The sequence below is a fragment of the Garra rufa genome, chromosome 19 (genome assembly GCF_049309525.1).
Source record: "Garra rufa chromosome 19, GarRuf1.0, whole genome shotgun sequence".
Lineage (NCBI taxonomy): Eukaryota > Metazoa > Chordata > Actinopteri > Cypriniformes > Cyprinidae > Garra > Garra rufa.
In genome coordinates, this window is record NC_133379.1 from 1,139,887 (window position 1) to 1,162,107 (window position 22,221).

Genomic DNA, 22,221 nt, shown 5'->3' on the forward strand with positions numbered 1-22,221 from the left:
ATGCTAGTGACTTGCTAGTCATGCTAAAATCATGCTAGCGACTTGCTAGTCATGCTAGAATCATGCTAGTGACTTTGCTAGTCATGCTAAAATAATGCTAAAATCATGCTAGCGACTTGCTAGTCTTGCTAAAATCATGTTAGCGACTTGCTAGTCATGCTAAAATCATGCTATCGACTTGCTAGTCATGTTAAAATAATGCTAAAATCATGCTAGCGACTTGCTAGTCTTGCTAAAATCATGTTAGTGACTTGCTAGTCTTGCTAAAATCATGTTAGCGACTTGCTAGTCATGCTAAAATAATGCTAAAATCATGCTAGCGACTTGCTAGTTGTGCTAAAATCATGCTAGCGACTTGCTAGTCGTGTTAAAATCATGCTAGCGACTTGCTAGTCGTGCTAAAATCATGCTAGCGACTTGCTAGTCATGCTAAAATCATGCTAGCGACTTGTTAGTCATGGTAAAATAATGCTAGCGACTTGCTAGTCATGTTAAAAATCATGTTAGCGACTTGCTAGTCTTGCTTAAATAATGCTACCGACTTGCTAGTCTTGCTAAAATCATGCTAGTGACTTGCTAGTCATGCTAATATCATGCTAACAACTTGCTAGTCATGCTAGAATCATGCTAGCGACTTTGCTAGTCATGCTAAAATCATGCTAGCGACTTGCTAGTCATGCTAAAATCATGCTAGCGACTTGCTAGTCGTGCTAAAATAATGCTAGCGACTTGCTAGTCATGCTAGAATAATGCTAGCGACTTGCTAGTCGTGCTAAAATAATGCTAAAATCATGCTAGCGACTTGCTAGTCATGCTAAAATAATGCTAAAATCATGCTAGCGACTTGCTAGTCTTGCTAAAATCATGTTAGCGACTTGCTAGTCATGCTAAAATCATGCTAGCGACTTGCTAGTCATGTTAAAATAATGCTAAAATCATGCTAGCGACTTGCTAGTCATGCTAAAATAATGCTAAAATCATGCTAGCGACTTGCTAGTTGTGCTAAAATCATGCTAGCGACTTGCTAGTCATGCTAAAATCATGCTAGCGACTTGCTAGTCATGCTAAAATCATGCTAGCGACTTGCTAGTCTTGCTAAAATCATGTTAGCGACTTGCTAGTCATGCTAAAATCATGCTAGCGACTTGCTAGTCATGTTAAAATAATGCTAAAATCATGCTAGCGACTTGCTAGTCATGCTAAAATAATGCTAAAATCATGCTAGCGACTTGCTAGTCTTGCTAAAATCATGTTAGCGACTTGCTAGTCTTGCTAAAATCATGTTAGCGACTTGCTAGTCATGCTAAAATAATGCTAAAATCATGCTAGCGACTTGCTAGTTGTGCTAAAATCATGCTAGCGACTTGCTAGTCGTGTTAAAATCATGCTAGCGACTTTGCTAGTCGTGCTAAAATCATGCTAGCGACTTGCTAGTCATGCTAAAATCATGCTAGCGACTTGTTAGTCATGGTAAAATCATGCTAGCGACTTGCTAGTCATGTTAAAAATCATGTTAGCGACTTGCTAGTCTTGCTTAAATAATGCTAGCGACTTGCTAGTCTTGCTAAAATAATGCTAGTGACTTGCTAGTCATGCTAATATCATGCTAACAACTGGCTAGTCATGCTAGAATCATGCTAGCGACTTTGCTAGTCATGCTAAAATCATGCTAGCGACTTGCTAGTCATGCTAAAATCATGCTAGCGACTTGCTAGTCGTGCTAAAATCATGCTAGCGACTTGCTAGTCATGCTAGAATAATGCTAGCGACTTGCTAGTCGTGCTAAAATAATGGTAAAATCATGCTAGCGACTTGCTAGTCATGCTAAAATCATGCTAGCGACTTGCTAGTCATGCTAAAATAATGCTAAAATCATGCTAGCGACTTGCTAGTCGTGCTAAAATCATGCTAGCGACTTGTTAGTCATGGTAAAATCATGCTAGCGACTTGCTAGTCATGCTAAAAATCATGTTAGCGACTTGCTAGTCTTGCTTAAATAATGCTAGCGACTTGCTAGTCTTGCTAAAATAATGCTAGTGACTTGCTAGTCATGCTAATATCATGCTAACGACTTGCTAGTCATGCTAGAATAATGCTAGCGACTTTGCTAGTCATGCTGAAATAATGCTAAAATCATGCTAGCGACTTGCTAGTCATGCTAAAATCATGCTAGCGAATTGGTAGTCATGCTAAAATCATGCTAGCGACTTGCTAGTCATGCTAAAATCATGCTAGCGACTTGTTAATCATGGTAAAATCATGCTAGCGACTTGCTAGTCATGCTAAAATTATGCTAAAATCATGCTAGCGACTTGCTAGTCGTGCTAAAATCCTGCTAGCGACTTGCTAGTCGTGCTAAAATCATGCTAGCGACTTGCTAGTGGTGCTAAAATCATGCTAGCGACTTGCTAGTCATGTTAAAAATCATGTTAACAACTTGCTAGTCTTGCTTAAATAATGCTAGCAACCGCATAGCAACACCTTAGCAACCACCCTGGGTACCTTAGCAACCGCATAGCAACACCTTAGCATCTATTCACATTCAAACTATTTATATCTTCTAACTATTTATTTCTATAAATCTATCTATCTATTTTCAAACTATTTATATCTATCTAGCCTATCTATCTTCAAACTTTATTAATCAAACTAAAACTATTTCAAACTGAAAACCTTTAAACTTTCTTTAAACTAAAAGCTTTTAAAACTACTTAAAACTTACTGGCTAGGCTTTCTCAAGCCAACTTAAAGTTTGATAACAAACTTTTTATCTAGTTTATAGTGTGATTGTTTATACTCTCTCAGTTGGGTCTGTATTTATAACATATGCCAAGATTGCTAGAGTATGCATAACAAGCAAAAACAAAGCACTAAACAGCAAAGCCATAAAGACATGTAGCACATAGCTGTTTATATAATCATGTTTGTTTCCTGTGCCACCATGGTTTTTCTCCATCGTTTTCCTGAATACTCTGAAAGCAGAAAACTCGCTAGTATAATGTTTCATATAGTACCACCAGGACAAAATCCTTTAGTGTATGGTTTACAAACCAAAGAAATAAGACAAAAGTTTATAAAACTTTGGTACAGAAATAAAGTTAATCTAAAGTGAATTCATTATAAGGAATGTCTGAAATGGGGAAGAAAACTATTATAAAATGTAATCTTTTCTCTTTATAAAAATATAAATATCAATAGTGCTACTGTGGGAATGATTTATTCCATACTTGACAAAATAATCATAATCTTTTTTTTTTATATATACATTTTTGAAATGTATACATAATTTAGTCACAACACATTATGTTTCAACATTTAGCCAATTTAATTCCAATTATGTACTACATATAAAATTGTTTAAGAACATTTAATTCAAAAGATGTATAAGCAAAAAATATATATATTCTTTTATTAAGTTGGCTTGGGAAAGCCAACTTACTGAAATCCTATTTAAACTTCTTCTTCTTCTTCTTCTTCTTCTTCTTCTTTTTCTTCTTCTTCTTCTTCTTCTTCTTCTTCTTCTTCTTCTTCTTCTTCTTCTTCTTCTTCTTTTTCTGAGCGGAAAATTTTTGGACTCCTACTCCTCCTAGACCGTTCAAGCTACATACTCCAAACTCGGGTCAGATCTTCATACTGTTCAGACTTAGTGTGCTATATCTTTTCAGACTGTTTTGAGTTATGGTTTTCTTAAAAATTAATATTAAAAATCATAAAAAGGTCCCATAGACTTTCATTGACCAAAAGTCCATGTCTGTTTGAACTATGTTTAATGTAAACTGCTAGAAGCCATTGATACTCAATTAAGCTTTAAACTATCTATCTATCTATCTATCTATCTATCTATCTATCTATCTATCTATCTATCTATCTATCTATCTATCTATCTATCTATCTATCTATCTATCTATCATCTATCTTCAAACTTTATCTATCTATCTATCTATCTATCTATCTATCTATCTATCTATCTATCTATCTTCAAATCTTATCTATCTATCTAACTATCTATCTATCTATCTATCTATCTATCTATCTATCTATCTATCTATCTATCTATCTATCTATCTATCTATCTATCTATCTATCTATCTATCTATCTTCAAACCTTATCTATCTATCTATCTATCTATCTATCTATCTATCTATCTATCTATCTATCTATCTATCTATCTATCTTCAAATCTTATCTATCTATCTAACTATCTATCTATCTATCTATCTATCTATCTATCTATCTATCTATCTATCTATCTATCTATCTATCTATCTATCTATCTATCTATCTATCTATCTATCTTCAAACCTTATCTATCTATCTATCTATCTATCTATCTATCTATCTATCTATCTATCTATCTATCTATCTATCTATCTATCTATCTATCTATCTATCTTCAAACCTCATCTATCTATCTATCTATCTTACTAGTCATGCTAAAATCATGCTAGCGACTTGCTAGTCATGTTAAAAATCATGCTAGCGACTTGCTAGTCTAGCTAAAATCATGCTAGCGACTTGCTAGTCTTGCTAAAATTATGCTAGTGACTTGCTAGTCATGCTAAAATCATGCTAGCGACTTGCTAGTCTTGCTAAAATTATGCTAGTGACTTGCTAGTCATGCTAAAATCATGCTAGCGACTTGCTAGTCATGCTAGAATCATGCTAGTGACTTTGCTAGTCATGCTAAAATAATGCTAAAATCATGCTAGCGACTTGCTAGTCTTGCTAAAATCATGTTAGCGACTTGCTAGTCATGCTAAAATCATGCTATCGACTTGCTAGTCATGTTAAAATAATGCTAAAATCATGCTAGCGACTTGCTAGTCTTGCTAAAATCATGTTAGTGACTTGCTAGTCTTGCTAAAATCATGTTAGCGACTTGCTAGTCATGCTAAAATAATGCTAAAATCATGCTAGCGACTTGCTAGTTGTGCTAAAATCATGCTAGCGACTTGCTAGTCGTGTTAAAATCATGCTAGCGACTTGCTAGTCGTGCTAAAATCATGCTAGCGACTTGCTAGTCATGCTAAAATCATGCTAGCGACTTGTTAGTCATGGTAAAATAATGCTAGCGACTTGCTAGTCATGTTAAAAATCATGTTAGCGACTTGCTAGTCTTGCTTAAATAATGCTACCGACTTGCTAGTCTTGCTAAAATCATGCTAGTGACTTGCTAGTCATGCTAATATCATGCTAACAACTTGCTAGTCATGCTAGAATCATGCTAGCGACTTTGCTAGTCATGCTAAAATCATGCTAGCGACTTGCTAGTCATGCTAAAATCATGCTAGCGACTTGCTAGTCGTGCTAAAATAATGCTAGCGACTTGCTAGTCATGCTAGAATAATGCTAGCGACTTGCTAGTCGTGCTAAAATAATGCTAAAATCATGCTAGCGACTTGCTAGTCATGCTAAAATAATGCTAAAATCATGCTAGCGACTTGCTAGTCTTGCTAAAATCATGTTAGCGACTTGCTAGTCATGCTAAAATCATGCTAGCGACTTGCTAGTCATGTTAAAATAATGCTAAAATCATGCTAGCGACTTGCTAGTCATGCTAAAATAATGCTAAAATCATGCTAGCGACTTGCTAGTTGTGCTAAAATCATGCTAGCGACTTGCTAGTCATGCTAAAATCATGCTAGCGACTTGCTAGTCATGCTAAAATCATGCTAGCGACTTGCTAGTCTTGCTAAAATCATGTTAGCGACTTGCTAGTCATGCTAAAATCATGCTAGCGACTTGCTAGTCATGTTAAAATAATGCTAAAATCATGCTAGCGACTTGCTAGTCATGCTAAAATAATGCTAAAATCATGCTAGCGACTTGCTAGTCTTGCTAAAATCATGTTAGCGACTTGCTAGTCTTGCTAAAATCATGTTAGCGACTTGCTAGTCATGCTAAAATAATGCTAAAATCATGCTAGCGACTTGCTAGTTGTGCTAAAATCATGCTAGCGACTTGCTAGTCGTGTTAAAATCATGCTAGCGACTTTGCTAGTCGTGCTAAAATCATGCTAGCGACTTGCTAGTCATGCTAAAATCATGCTAGCGACTTGTTAGTCATGGTAAAATCATGCTAGCGACTTGCTAGTCATGTTAAAAATCATGTTAGCGACTTGCTAGTCTTGCTTAAATAATGCTAGCGACTTGCTAGTCTTGCTAAAATAATGCTAGTGACTTGCTAGTCATGCTAATATCATGCTAACAACTGGCTAGTCATGCTAGAATCATGCTAGCGACTTTGCTAGTCATGCTAAAATCATGCTAGCGACTTGCTAGTCATGCTAAAATCATGCTAGCGACTTGCTAGTCGTGCTAAAATCATGCTAGCGACTTGCTAGTCATGCTAGAATAATGCTAGCGACTTGCTAGTCGTGCTAAAATAATGGTAAAATCATGCTAGCGACTTGCTAGTCATGCTAAAATCATGCTAGCGACTTGCTAGTCATGCTAAAATAATGCTAAAATCATGCTAGCGACTTGCTAGTCGTGCTAAAATCATGCTAGCGACTTGTTAGTCATGGTAAAATCATGCTAGCGACTTGCTAGTCATGCTAAAAATCATGTTAGCGACTTGCTAGTCTTGCTTAAATAATGCTAGCGACTTGCTAGTCTTGCTAAAATAATGCTAGTGACTTGCTAGTCATGCTAATATCATGCTAACGACTTGCTAGTCATGCTAGAATAATGCTAGCGACTTTGCTAGTCATGCTGAAATAATGCTAAAATCATGCTAGCGACTTGCTAGTCATGCTAAAATCATGCTAGCGAATTGGTAGTCATGCTAAAATCATGCTAGCGACTTGCTAGTCATGCTAAAATCATGCTAGCGACTTGTTAATCATGGTAAAATCATGCTAGCGACTTGCTAGTCATGCTAAAATTATGCTAAAATCATGCTAGCGACTTGCTAGTCGTGCTAAAATCCTGCTAGCGACTTGCTAGTCGTGCTAAAATCATGCTAGCGACTTGCTAGTGGTGCTAAAATCATGCTAGCGACTTGCTAGTCATGTTAAAAATCATGTTAACAACTTGCTAGTCTTGCTTAAATAATGCTAGCAACCGCATAGCAACACCTTAGCAACCACCCTGGGTACCTTAGCAACCGCATAGCAACACCTTAGCATCTATTCACATTCAAACTATTTATATCTTCTAACTATTTATTTCTATAAATCTATCTATCTATTTTCAAACTATTTATATCTATCTAGCCTATCTATCTTCAAACTTTATTAATCAAACTAAAACTATTTCAAACTGAAAACCTTTAAACTTTCTTTAAACTAAAAGCTTTTAAAACTACTTAAAACTTACTGGCTAGGCTTTCTCAAGCCAACTTAAAGTTTGATAACAAACTTTTTATCTAGTTTATAGTGTGATTGTTTATACTCTCTCAGTTGGGTCTGTATTTATAACATATGCCAAGATTGCTAGAGTATGCATAACAAGCAAAAACAAAGCACTAAACAGCAAAGCCATAAAGACATGTAGCACATAGCTGTTTATATAATCATGTTTGTTTCCTGTGCCACCATGGTTTTTCTCCATCGTTTTCCTGAATACTCTGAAAGCAGAAAACTCGCTAGTATAATGTTTCATATAGTACCACCAGGACAAAATCCTTTAGTGTATGGTTTACAAACCAAAGAAATAAGACAAAAGTTTATAAAACTTTGGTACAGAAATAAAGTTAATCTAAAGTGAATTCATTATAAGGAATGTCTGAAATGGGGAAGAAAACTATTATAAAATGTAATCTTTTCTCTTTATAAAAATATAAATATCAATAGTGCTACTGTGGGAATGATTTATTCCATACTTGACAAAATAATCATAATCTTTTTTTTTTATATATACATTTTTGAAATGTATACATAATTTAGTCACAACACATTATGTTTCAACATTTAGCCAATTTAATTCCAATTATGTACTACATATAAAATTGTTTAAGAACATTTAATTCAAAAGATGTATAAGCAAAAAATATATATATTCTTTTATTAAGTTGGCTTGGGAAAGCCAACTTACTGAAATCCTATTTAAACTTCTTCTTCTTCTTCTTCTTCTTCTTCTTCTTTTTCTTCTTCTTCTTCTTCTTCTTCTTCTTCTTCTTCTTCTTCTTCTTCTTCTTCTTCTTCTTTTTCTGAGCGGAAAATTTTTGGACTCCTACTCCTCCTAGACCGTTCAAGCTACATACTCCAAACTCGGGTCAGATCTTCATACTGTTCAGACTTAGTGTGCTATATCTTTTCAGACTGTTTTGAGTTATGGTTTTCTTAAAAATTAATATTAAAAATCATAAAAAGGTCCCATAGACTTTCATTGACCAAAAGTCCATGTCTGTTTGAACTATGTTTAATGTAAACTGCTAGAAGCCATTGATACTCAATTAAGCTTTAAACTATCTATCTATCTATCTATCTATCTATCTATCTATCTATCTATCTATCTATCTATCTATCTATCTATCTATCTATCTATCTATCTATCTATCTATCTATCTATCATCTATCTTCAAACTTTATCTATCTATCTATCTATCTATCTATCTATCTATCTATCTATCTATCTATCTTCAAATCTTATCTATCTATCTAACTATCTATCTATCTATCTATCTATCTATCTATCTATCTATCTATCTATCTATCTATCTATCTATCTATCTATCTATCTATCTATCTATCTATCTATCTATCTTCAAACCTTATCTATCTATCTATCTATCTATCTATCTATCTATCTATCTATCTATCTATCTATCTATCTATCTATCTTCAAATCTTATCTATCTATCTAACTATCTATCTATCTATCTATCTATCTATCTATCTATCTATCTATCTATCTATCTATCTATCTATCTATCTATCTATCTATCTATCTATCTATCTATCTATCTTCAAACCTTATCTATCTATCTATCTATCTATCTATCTATCTATCTATCTATCTATCTATCTATCTATCTATCTATCTATCTATCTATCTATCTATCTTCAAACCTCATCTATCTATCTATCTATCTTACTAGTCATGCTAAAATCATGCTAGCGACTTGCTAGTCATGTTAAAAATCATGCTAGCGACTTGCTAGTCTAGCTAAAATCATGCTAGCGACTTGCTAGTCATGCTAAAATAATGCTAGCGCCTTGCTAGTCGTTCTGAAATCATGCTAACGACTTGCTAGTCTTGTTAAAATCAAGCTAGCGACTTGTTAGTCATGCTAAAATCATGCTAGCGACTTGCTAGTCATGCTAGAATCATGCTAGCGACTTGCTAGTCATGCTAAAATAATGCTAGCGACTTGCTAGTCATGCTAAAATCATGCTAGTGACTTGCTAGTCGTGCTAAAATCATGCTAGCGACTTGCTAGTAATGCTAAAATCATGCTAGCGACTTGCTAGTCATGCTAAAATAATGATAAAATCATGCTAGCGACTTGCTAGTCATGCTAAAATAATGATAAAATCATGCTAGCGACTTGCTAGTCATGTTAAAATCATGCTAGCGACTTGCTAGTCATGCTAAAATCAGGCTAGCGACTTGCTAGTCATGTTTAAAATTATGCTAGCGACTTGCTAGTCTTGCTAAAATCATGCTAGCGACTTGCTAGTCATGCTACAATCATGCTAGCGACTTGCTAGTCATGCTAGAATCATGCTAGCGACTTTGCTAGTCATGCTCAAATAATGCTAAAATCATGCTAGCGACTTGCTAGTCATGCTAAAATCATGCTAGCGACTTGCTAGTCGTGCTAAAATCATGCTAGCGACTTGCTAGTCATGCTAAAATCATGCTAGCGACTTGCTAGTCATGTTAAAATCATGCTAACGACTTGCTAGTCATGCTAAAATCAGGCTAGCGACTTGCTAGTCATGTTTAAAATCATGCTAGCGACTTGCTAGTCTTGCTAAAATCATGCTAGCGACTTGCTAGTCATGCTAGAATAATGCTAGCGACTTGCTGGTCATGCTAAAATAATGCTAGCGACTTGCTAGTCATGCTAAAATCATGCTAGCGACTTGCTAGTCGTGCTAAAATCATGCTAGAGACTTGCTAGTCGTGCTAAAATCATGCTAGCGACTTGCTAGTCATGTTAAAATAATGTTAAAATCATGCTAGCGACTTGCTAGTCATGCTAAAATCATGCTAGCGACTTGCTAGTCATGTTTAAAATCATGCTAGCGACTTGCTAGTCTTGCTAAAATCATGCTAGCGACTTGCTAGTCATGCTAAAATCATGCTAGCGACTTGCTAGTCATGCTAGAATCATGCTAGCGACTTTTGCTAGTCATGCTAAAATAATGCTAAAATCATGCTAGCGACTTGCTAGTCATGCTAAAATCATGCTAGCGACTTGCTAGTCGTGGTAAAATCATGCTAGCGACTTGCTAGTCATGCTAAAATCATGCTAGCGACTTGCTAGTCATGCTAAAATCAGGCTAGCGATTTGCTAGTCATGTTTAAAATCATGCTAGCGACTTGCTAGTCTTGCTAAAATCATGCTAGCGACTTGCTAGTCATGCTATAATCATGCTAGCGACTTGCTAGTCATGCTAAAATCATGCTAGCGACTTGCTAGTCATGCTAGAATCATGTTAGCGACTTGCTAGTCATGCTAAAATAATGCTAAAATCATGCTAGCGACTTGCTAGTCATGCTAAAATCATGCTAGCGACTTGCTAGTCGTGCTAAAATCATGCTAGCGACTTGCTAGTCATGCTAAAATCATGCTAGCGACTTGCTAGTCATGCTAAAATCAGGCTAGCGACTTGCTAGTCATGTTTAAAATCATGCTAGCAACTTGCTAGTCTTGCTAAAATCATGCTAGCGACTTGCTAGTCATGCTATAATCATGCTAGCGACTTTGCTAGTCATGTTAAAATAATGCTAAAATCATGCTAGCGACTTGCTAGTCGTGCTAAAATCATGCTAGCGACTTGCTAGTCATGCTAAAATCATGCTAGCGACTTGCTAGTCATGCTAAAATCATGCTAGCGACTTGTTAGTCATGGTAAAATCATGCTAGCGACTTGCTAGTCATGCTAAAAATCATGTTAGCGACCTGCTAGTCTTGCTTAAATAATGCTAGCGACTTGCTAGTCTTGCTAAAATCATGCTAGCGACTTGCTAGTCATGCTAGAATCATGCTAGTGACTTGCTAGTCATGCTAAAAATCATGTTAACGACTTGCTAGTCTTGCTTAAATAATGCTAGCAACCGCATAGCAACCGCATAGCAACACCTTAGCAACCACCGTGGGTACCTTAGCAACCGCATAGCAACACCTTAGCATCTATTCACATTCAAACTATTTATATATTCTAACTATTTATATCTATAAATCAATCTATTTTCAAACTATTTATATCTAGCCTATTTATATCTAGCCTATCTATCTTCAAACTTTATTAATCAAACTAAAACTATTTCAAACTGAAAACCTTTAAACTTTATTTAAACTAAAAGCTTTTAAAACTACTTAAAACTTACTGGCTAGGCTTTCTCAAGCCAACTTAAAGTTTGCTAACAAACTTTTTATCTAGTTGTCTATATTGACTATATTTGTACATTCCATGATTTAGCTTAAAGCAGATGGTACATATGTCCCCTTGCAGATCAGTATCCATGTGTTTATATATTTATCTACCCACTTATTAGTTCTACAAGAAGAACCTCACTACACTATGTGTGTTGCACAAAACACAGAAAACCAGATCATTTTAGGTCTCTTTTTTTCTTGTTATCCCCATGTTTTTCTCCTCACAGCAAGTTATCTGTAAACATCTGCTGCTGTTAAGCACCTCTAGACACCTCTAGAACTGTTTAATAGACTGTGTTTCCCCTAAACATCTCTATTGGCTTAGCTTTTGCATAAGTCTAATTGTACATTGCCACCGCATGATTATTTATTTAAATAATAATAATAATAATAATAATAATAATAAAATTTGAAATGTTTCTACATAATCATGTAACTTGAGTGTTAAAGCAGACTCATAAAGCAAGTGAATAAAGGGTTGAGTTTGTAAACCTGGTTAGGTGGGGAACAGTAATAACAGTGTACAGTTTTCCTACACTGGATGTAATGGGCCTACTCTGTGACTTTTCGTGGTTGCTGCTGTTCCTACTTTCCAATAATACTATTTATGGTTGACCATGAAATATATAACAGGATTGAAATTTAACTAAGATGATTTATTGCAAAGGAGACATCCTATTACAGTACCACTCTTGAATTTATTGAACCCTTCAGAACAACACATTTTTCTCAAAATGTTAGTAAATGCTGTCTGCATGTCTAGGTAATTCAGAATTCAGTAATTAATGTCCATATAATGCATATATGTAAACTCTTCAAACAAAACACATTTTCACATTTAAATGCTTTCATTTCCAGCAAGTTTCTTTACATGTGTAAATATTTGCATGAACATAAATTGGTCAGGAACAAGGAGACATTAACTGAAAAAATTTCACATATCACAAAGAGAAATGAAAATTCAGGGGTCCATTTTAAAAGTAGAAGTCAGTATCTAGTGTGGCCACTAGCTGTTTTTTAGTACTAAAGTGCATCTCATTCTTATAGAATACACCAGATTCGCCAGTTGTTCCACATTTCTGGCTTTGTTTCAAATGCCGCGCCATTTCTGTCGCTCGTGCAGGACTGCCCTGCACGCCGCTGACAGTCACGGCGAGTGCGTTTCATGTTTGGCCGCTGCCCACGCTGAAGCTACACTCACCGAGACAGAATGTCCTTATTACGAGGATACGAGTTTCTCCTCTCTGCGCCCTCGGATAGCTTTCTTTTCAGAAAGCGACTTCTCCCCTCGGGGACAAGTGAGCCCACGCCGGCTGAGCCCCCGCGTGCCTCACTCTCGCCGCCTAGAGAGGCTTCTCCCATGCTTTTCAACCACTCAGGTCAGCGTCCCTCTGTGGCTGCGAGTGATCTGGTCTTTTTTGGTGGGAGTGAGTGCACCATCATAGACGACAGCATGTCATTGGTGGCTTCAGACGCGGAAGAGCTGTTGGGCTCGTCTCACAACCCCGCTCCCTTGGGTGGAGTGGCATATCAGTACACAGTCCTTACTTTTGGACTATCCCTGGCTTCCCGCATTATGAAGTGCATGTGTAACTAGGGTAATCCAGGCTACTAGCAAAGAGATTAAGAATATTTCAAAATGTAAGAAAAGTTGAAGGAAGCTGAGAAAAGAGAAAAAAGAGAAAGTTCCAGAAAGACAAAAGATTAAGCTCCACCCATAAGTCACGCCGGCGCTGCTACGGCGCTGCTGTCAGTACAAACAGGGACAGATAGATGAGAGACTGCAGCACGGAGTGTTTCTCCAGAAATTTCCTGCATTAAATATTATTCTAACGAGAAATGTGATTGAATGCACTTTAAAAGCGGAACTTACAGAATCGATGCATCAGCCTGTAGTGTTATCGTCGAAAAGAAAGAGAGAAGAGTGACGTGAAAATTGGAGGAGTATGATTGGAGCAGATCCTATCGACTGGTAGAAAAATGTAATTTTTTCTTGTTCTTTTGGACACAAAAGATCCTGATACTTCGAACTGTTTAGATTTTTGCTTCTGAAACTGAGGAATCATCTGTGTTGTACGCAATTACATGTGCACAAATGGCGCGCTGCCCACGGACCTTTGAACCATTTCTCTACTTGAAACTACAAAGAAAACGGAAAAAACCTCTATCAATATAAATTCCTATATAAATCAGTTTAAACTGTGTTGATTATTCACTCACGAGTAGCATCATACCATCTCTCTAGAGTCTAGTAGACGGTCCTTGCTTCTGGTCATTGGCCCATACTGAACATTAAGCTAGTGTGACACGCAAACCACGTTGTACGCTACACATGGACGCAGCTCTTTTCCCCCTGAGATAGATAGGAATCCGCATCCTGAGCTACTGTACCTCGACGACTGGCTCATTCTGGCCCAGTCTGAGGACGAGCTAATATCACACAGATCCTTCTTCCTCAGCCACTTCAATTTTGCCAAGAGCGCGCTGTCTTTCATCAGCGGATATCTTTCCTGGGAACAGTTCTTGACTCTGCCTAACTGAGGGCGGTAGTCGTGCCAGAATGAGCACTGGCCATTCAGCAGCTCGCAGCCTCATTCAAAGTCGGAAACTCTCACCCTCTCAAGGCTTTCCAAAAGATGCTGGGCCTTATGGCCTCCATGTCACCAGTACTTTAGTTGGGCCTGCTTCGCATGCTGCCCCTTCAATATTGGCTGAAGCCAAAAGTTCCGTCCTTCGTGCCGGTTGTCAAGGACCCCTTCTTATCAAGGTGAACTGGGCCTGCATGCAGCCCTTGCCCCTTGGAAGGACCTTTAGTGGATGGAACAGGGTGTACCCCTGGACATGGTCTGCAGAAGGAAGGTGGTCTCGACAGATGCTTCTAACTCAGGTTGGGGAGCACTGTGTGACGGCAAACCGGCTTTCGGCCACTGGTCAAAAGCAGAACGTCGCCTTCACATCAACTGCCTGGAAATGCTGGCAGTATGTTTGGGCCTTTACACCCTTTTGCCAGACCTGAAGGGTCACCACGTCTTAGTCCTCTCAGACAGCATGACAGTGGTGTCCTATATAAACTGCTATTAATTGATTGTTGATTAATGTGATTTCAGAGAGCTCTCTACTCAGAGGAGTGCATGCTCCACCCTCAAACAGTTCAGAGAATATGGGAGATCTTCGGCAGGGCAAGGGTTGACCTCTTTGCCTCCGAAGACAACTCTCCCTGCCCAATTTACTTCTCGAAAGACCAGGATGCATTGGCCCATGACTGGCCCGACCTCTTCCTCTACGCGTCCCAGATAACAGACCAACACTGAATCAACATTGAATCAATGCTAATGCGCATCAATCATATTATAATTGAATCAATGTTGAAATTTAACATTGTTTTTTTTCGTCAGTTTTGCACCCTGAAATAATGTTGTCGATCAAGATGGTCATTAAATCAACATTTCTTAAACTTAAATTAAATCACTTATTTAACATTGAATTAACATAGAAACATTATCAAATCAATCATGCTTTTTACTTTTTTCCATCAGAGAACATGCATGACTGTAATTAATATGGTTTTGAAACAATAAGTCACTCAAAGTAAACAACATCCTTTAGTTTACATGCAAATGTGTTTATTTTTGCCCCACACTATTTGAACAAGAAAATAACATTGAATTCAGGTAAAACAAATTATTATTTAAAAAAATCCAACAACAACAAAAAACTTTGTGGTAACTTTAAAAAATATAGGCCCTGATTCGCAGACAGGGCTTAGCTTAAATCAGGACTAGACCTTAGTTAAATTAGGCTATTATAACAGCTTTTATAAAATGCAAGGGAAAAAACACATTATTGGTGTGCATCTGAGACAAAGCAATGGCAATGACATTTTAAGATCTGCCAGAGTAAGTTATTTTCAGTTAAGAGAGCTTAAACATGAGTTTAGTTTGTGACTAGCCTTGTGAAATGGGGACAGAGCTTAAAATACAATGTACATACAGGATATGATAACATGAATGACAAAGTGGCCTTAATACATGGAACAGTTAATTCTGAGAAGAGCCTGTAAAACTGACAACATATAACAAATGCACGTAAATGGAAATTAAAACTCACCATCAAAGCTAGAAACACTAAAATGCCACAGACTGAGACATTACCAGTTTGCTGTTCAGGTCTTGAAGTTTTTCATGGATTGAAGCTAGTTTTCTTATTTAAAAAAGATGTCCTGTCTCCTCATTAAACAGATAGTCTGATAAACTCAGGGCTTTCCACCATAAGGCAATGTCCCCAAGCCATACAGGGCCACATTGGAGCCAATGTTGCACTGTCACAGCAAAGATGATCTCTGAGGCCTCCTTTTTCTCAGCTTTCACTTGTTGCTTGTTGCATCTAAAGTATAAAAACAAACAGGATGTTAAAACAGCACAATGTTGTAAAACATTTGTGTAACTGAAAGAAGGTGGGTCCTAAATATTTGGAAATGTGACTTAATGCAGGGTTCCTGCAGATTTGAAGAACTTAAGACTTTTTAAGACCTTTTTAATACCACCTTATACGAAATTTAAGACCTAAACCTGTAATGTAAATACACATTATATAACATATATATGTAATATTTAATGTGTTTAATGTAAAAAGAAAACTACATTTCCTCGCTGTCATGAATGATATTTATTACTACAATATACAGTCAACTTTTCATATCAGGAGACAATATTCCACACAAAATATCCTCACAAAAGTACCACATCACTGAGATTTTAGTGGTGTAAACAATTTATTCTGAAGCAATATTTTTAGTGTTCTATCAGCTTTTACATAAATCTGATTTTTTTTTTTTTTACATTTATAAGGACCTATTTTATTTTACTTTTTAAATATATGCTTCACTTTTCATGTCAACTGATTACAATTTATCGATAAATTCTATATAGCGGTTACCATTAAAATAAACAAATTACACTACAAAACTACAACTGCAATAAATATGAGATTAATGTTTTAAATACATTCATGAATATACAAATAAGACATGTTGGGGGGGAAGCATACTTTTAAACATACTAAACTACCAGTAGGTGGCGGTAAGTCACCAATCGAGTGAGCATTAAGTGTTTCATACAAATTCCTTCAAAAAATGTTGAATCATTCAGTAACATTCGTCAGTGTTGCTTGGAGAATGTGCTATACTTCTACTGTGATCCTTGTTTGGAACTATTTTCGTTGGTGAAACAGGACAAAACAGTAAATATATTGTGTCTAAAATGTGAGTAACTTAAGAACTACTTGACTAACTACATGTTTATTGAACTAAAATCAATGTAACATTTGCAATCATGAGAATATTCCGCAAAATAGCTCCCTATTGTCACGATTGTAGTGCTGGTTGATGAGACGGGAGACGGGATTCCAAACAAAAGTGCTATTTAATATAATTCTTCCGGACATATAACAGAAAACTTCCAAACACAGAGACTAAATCCACATTAACATCAATAAACTCAATGACCGAACAAAGGACTGAAAACTGAGACAGACTTATAAAGTCCAACTAATTATAAAACACAGGTGATACAGATAATGACTAAACAAGGACTAAACCAAATGGTTACAAACAGACGGGGGAAGACAAAGGGAGAAACCAAATCAGAATAGTGCAAACACAAAGGAGAACACAAACAAGGCTACATATGACATTACCTCCCCCTCCCGGTAGGCGCGTCTCGCGCCGTGACGGAAACACCGGGGAGGGAGGGCGGAACAGGGAGCCATGGCGGATCAGGAGGCCACAACCGGGCAGATAGTCCAGGTGGCCAAGGTGGGTCAGGGGGCCATGGCTGGACAGACAGTTCATAATGCCATGGCGGGTCGGGAAGCCATGGCCATGCAGACAGTTCAATGAACCATGGCTGGGCAGCCCCCGTGGCCTTGGCCTCAGTCCTCGGCCAGGCCACGTGGACTCGGGGTATATAGCCCCCCCCCCCCCCCCCCCAAAAATTTTCTTTGGGAAATTCAGCAGTTCATAGGGGGGAGGCTCTGGAAGGCTGGCCGGGATCAGCTGAGGCTCTGGACGGCAGGACAGGACCAGCTGAGGCTTTGGACGGCGCTCTGGAGGAGCGGGCTCTGGACGGCGCTCTGGAGGAGCGGGCTCTGGACGGCTGGACGACCCCAGCGGAGATTCAGGAGGGCTGGGCGTCTCCAGCGGAGACACTGAGGGAGCTAGCTCTGGGCAAGCGGTCACTGGAGGGCGCTCTGGCGGCGCAGTCACTGGAGGGCTGGGCGGAACCAGCGGAGACTCTGGAAGGCTGGGCGGAACCAGCGGAGACTCTGGAAGGCTGGGCGGAACCAGCGGAGACTCTGGAAGGCTGGACGGGACCAGCGGAGGTTCAGTAGAGAGGATTGGGGCCGTAAACTCCATTGGGAGTGCCATGTCCATAATGTTGATAATCTCCATCTTGCCCGGAGACACAGGTTTGGCGATCATTTTGGCTGGGAACTCAGGAATTAAGGCCATCTCGGCCAGGTTATCAGGAACAGCGGCCATCTTGGCCGGGAAATCTGGAACAGCGGCCATCCTGGCCGGGAAATCAGGAACAGCGGCCATCTTGGCCGGGAATTCAGGAACAGCGACCATCTTGGCCGGGAATTCAGGAACAAAGGCCATCTCGGCCGGGAAATCAGGATCGGCGGCCATCTTGCGTGCAGATTTGGGCGGTGCAGCCATTTTACGTGCAGACTCGGGCATTGCAGCCATCTTGCGTGCAGATTTGGGCGTTGCAGCCATCTTGTGAGCTGGCGTGGCAGCCATCTTGTGAGCTGGCGCTGGCCTGGCGGTTGACGGGCTCGAGTGCGGAGAGGAAGCCGGCGGGCTTGAGCGCAAAGAGGAAGCCGGCGGGCTTGAGCGCTGGGCGGTGGCCGGCAGACTAGAGCGCTGGGCGGAGGCCGGTAGATTAGAGCGCGGGGAGGAGGCCGTTATAACGTTATAACGAAAATCCGACCTTACCTGGCCGTTCGTTGGTCTGGACGGCGCGCGTTCATGTGACTCACTGAAGACTCGCAGATCACTCGGACTTGTCCAGATAAAAACACACAAGTTGTAAGGAAGATGAATAGTGAAATACATGCGAAATGAAATAAAGTCCATGTAACGCTAACTTACTTCTTTTTTCTGACGTGAATCAATAAACATCTGTGACCTGTCGTCAAATAAAGGGAACTCTCTGTAACGGAAGTAAATTAAGTTACACAGATTATTTTATTATTATTTCTAGGCGTTATATTTTATGTAAATTTTAGTAATCTTTTATTACTTACCTCTAATACATCACTTTGATGTTGTCCTTTAGCCTCGTCTGCATCCGTTTCGCATTTGAAATCGTCTCTAGGTTACGTATGTAACCATGGTTCCCTGAGAAGGGAACGAGACACCGCGTCCCCTAGGGGTCGCTATTGGGGAACGCCGCAGCGTGACTCGTGTCTGAAGAATGCATATAGAAAAACTACATGAAATGGCCGGCGACAGCGTATGACGTCGCCGCTGGTGCGTCACTACCGGGCGACACAGTATAAAGAGCCACCGGTGTAAACACATAACCGCTTCATCGTCTGAAGCTTCTCGTCCGAAGCATGGAAAAAAAGCGTAGGGGACGCTGTGTCTCATTCCCTTCTCAGGGAACCATGGTTACATACGTAACCTAGAGACGTTCCCTTCCGAGGGAACTCTCACCGCGTCCCCTAGGGGTCGCTATTGGGGAACGGTTATACCCACGTCTGCATGCTGAGGGAGTGCATCGAAGCGAGCACTAAGTGAAAATTCTATGAAGAATTATCCCTATAGGACGAGGTGACAGCTGTCAAAACGTAACCTCCCCGGCCAAAGCCTGAACTGTTACTCACTTACCTGAATGGGTCAAAGGACCCAGAGCACAGCTCAGGTTGGAATAGGAGATTCCTTCGGAGGAACGGCTAAGTTTATACTTAGACTTAACTAGAACAGGAACTGCCAGTACTACTGAGTCTAGTTCCCTCAGTGAACTGACTCAGAAATAGCGACTAACAGGCCTGTCCCAAGACAGAGACCGTTCTAGCAGGGGTTATCATCAGATAACGCACCCTGGATAAGGGTCAGGAGATATCTAAGGTGATATCGAGTGAAGTTGGGCCCAGGGAGACCGGGGTTTTAAACCAACTCAAAAAATGGGAACGAGGATCGCGTAACCCATACCGTATAGGATTTTAGAAAAGAACCCAAAAGCTTGGTGGGAACTTACCACTTACGTGGATTTTAGGAAGTGCACAAGGATTCTGTGCGCACTTACCACTATTGTGGATTTCAGAAAGTACCCAGGGTTTAGCGTGGGACACTACCCTAGTAAAATGGGATTTGGAGACTGTGTTTTCCCCCATTTTGGGGGTTTCATTGTTAAAGCTCCAGATTTGTCATAAGATGACAAGAATTAAAATAGGGGAGGACCCTCCCTGTATTAGAGAGGGGAGCAATGCTACACCCTATTCAGGACAGACAGTCCTCGAACTGTTAGTCAACTGATGAAATCATGGAGCTACTGACCATCATGATAGTGGATGCAGACAGCGGACAGACCCCTAACCCTGACTTGCAGGGAAGAACATCCGTCCTTGAAAAGGCTATACTCTGAAGGGACCCTTAGTGTGAAGGGGAGCATACTAAAGCCAGTCCACATGGATGCTTACTAGGAGAAGGTGGTACTCAGGAATTACCCTTCATAGAAGGGGGAGCATACTCATCCCATTAGGAGCCGTGCTCTAAAACGGGACCCTTCGCGAAGGGGAGCGAACGTGCTCAAATCAGGACCTTGAGAAAGATAGTGTTAAGGGTAGGCTACACAAAACCCTGAGAACAGGGAGAAATGCCTACACCCGCCAGAAGGCGGTGCTCTAGTAGGACCCTTTCCGCAGAAAGGGGAGCAACCAAAGTCATTCAAGGTCCTGAAAAGGGAGAGCTCCTAGTTAGTCATGAAAGCCTGAAGGGGAGGTGACACTCGACCCGGAAGTCAGGACGCAGACCGGCTCCTAACCCTGATAACAGAGAGGAAAACCCGCCTGCCTGGAGGCAGCGCTCAGATTTCACCCTTCTTAGAAGGGGGGCTTACTCCTCCTGTCAGGGGCAGCGCTCTCAGGTGGAACCCTTCTCAAAGGGGAGCCATCATACTTGACTCAGGAAACCTGATGACAGATTCTACCCAACCATAGGGGAATCTGTCCCTATGACAGTGGTGCTACTGACGAGCCTTGATTAAAGGTGAGTAGCTGTCGTTGAAGAGCTCTAAGAGGACCCTTCCCGCGGAAAGGGGAGCTACTAAAGTTATCCAAAGGTCCTGAGAGGAGCTTAGCTTCTGGCTAGTCATGAGGACAGACTCCTAACCCTGAAGGCCAGGGAGGAACGCCCATCCAGACGAGGGGCGCTCATTACGAACCCTTTCCTCGGAAAGGGGAGAGCCTGGCTCGTGCGTGAGGCCTGAAGAGTGAGAATCAACCTGAACAAAGAGGACAGGCTTCTATGTCAGCGAGAGCGGTACTCTGAATATAACCTTTCCCACGGGAAAGGGAGTACTATTTATTGAATCGGATTGATAGAGCACCACAGAAAATATGTTCCTGTCTCAACAGGACATAATACTTGAGAAATTGCTCCACGGAGACAAGAACTCATGCGGTGCTGATCACTTTAGCTGATAAGCCCGCCCTTTCGGCTCTGTTTTTTTTTTTTTTTTTTTTTTTTTAATGGCCTGAAAGGGACATAGTTAAACATTCCAGGTTTTGCAAAGCAACTCAGAGAGCTTACCTTGATGATGACAAAAGGTCCTGTGTCTAACATATGTCTGTGAGGGTGGTTTTACCGCACGACCTGTGGTGTGGAGGAGACGAACACTGCCATGACCATAACCCATAGGATCAGAGGGGAGCATCCGCCGCAGACTCTTGATACTTTCCCTGAAAGTACAAACACAACAGATTGAGACAGTATAAAGTTTCCTTATTTAAAGAAACTCAATCGTACTCACCCATAAGTGCAAAAGCACTTATTTATATTAAGACAGTACTCAAAGGCACTGTTTTTAGTTCCAGACCATCAGTAATGGTGGTTCTGAAAACTCAGAAACCAGCCGAAAACATCATAGGCCCGGGCAGCTTCCCAGCTGACGTAAAAAAATTTTTTACAGGGGAATTACCGAGTGAGGGGCAGAGGGATCGAGGAAGGGAGCAAAAAGATCTTATTTTTTGCTCTGATTCATCCGAGACTGTTGTCTCGTCTGAATCACTTCCCTCAGATCCTGTCTGCCTCCCCTCGGTCCGCGCCGTCTCCTAGAGCCACCCGCAGGTGGTGGAGGGGCGCGGGTTGCAACACTAGCCCTCTGTGTCCGTCTGTGCTCCACGGAACAAGACGGATCAGGACCCCTGGTCTGTTCGGGTTCGGACCTGGACCTTCGAGGAATGAAGGTTTTAAAGGCGGCTGAGTGCGCCCTGGCCTCTCTAAACTTTTCGACCACCGTCTCAACGGAGGCACCGAAAAGCTCAGAGGGCGAAACCGGCGCGTTGAGGAGAAAGCCCCTTTCTTTCCTCCCGACGTCGGCCAGGTTTATCCACAGATGTCTCTACCCATGTGGGTGATGGCTTGCTTGGTGGCACGGAGA

The 22,221-nt window shown here is 40.1% G+C and overlaps 1 pseudogene; it reads left to right on the plus strand.

Moving 5' to 3' along the window:
- Positions 1-7,710, plus strand: part of LOC141292307 (olfactory receptor 8G17-like) — a 159,208-nt pseudogene extending 151,498 nt beyond the window's left edge.
- Positions 7,711-22,221: the final 14,511 nt, after the last annotated feature.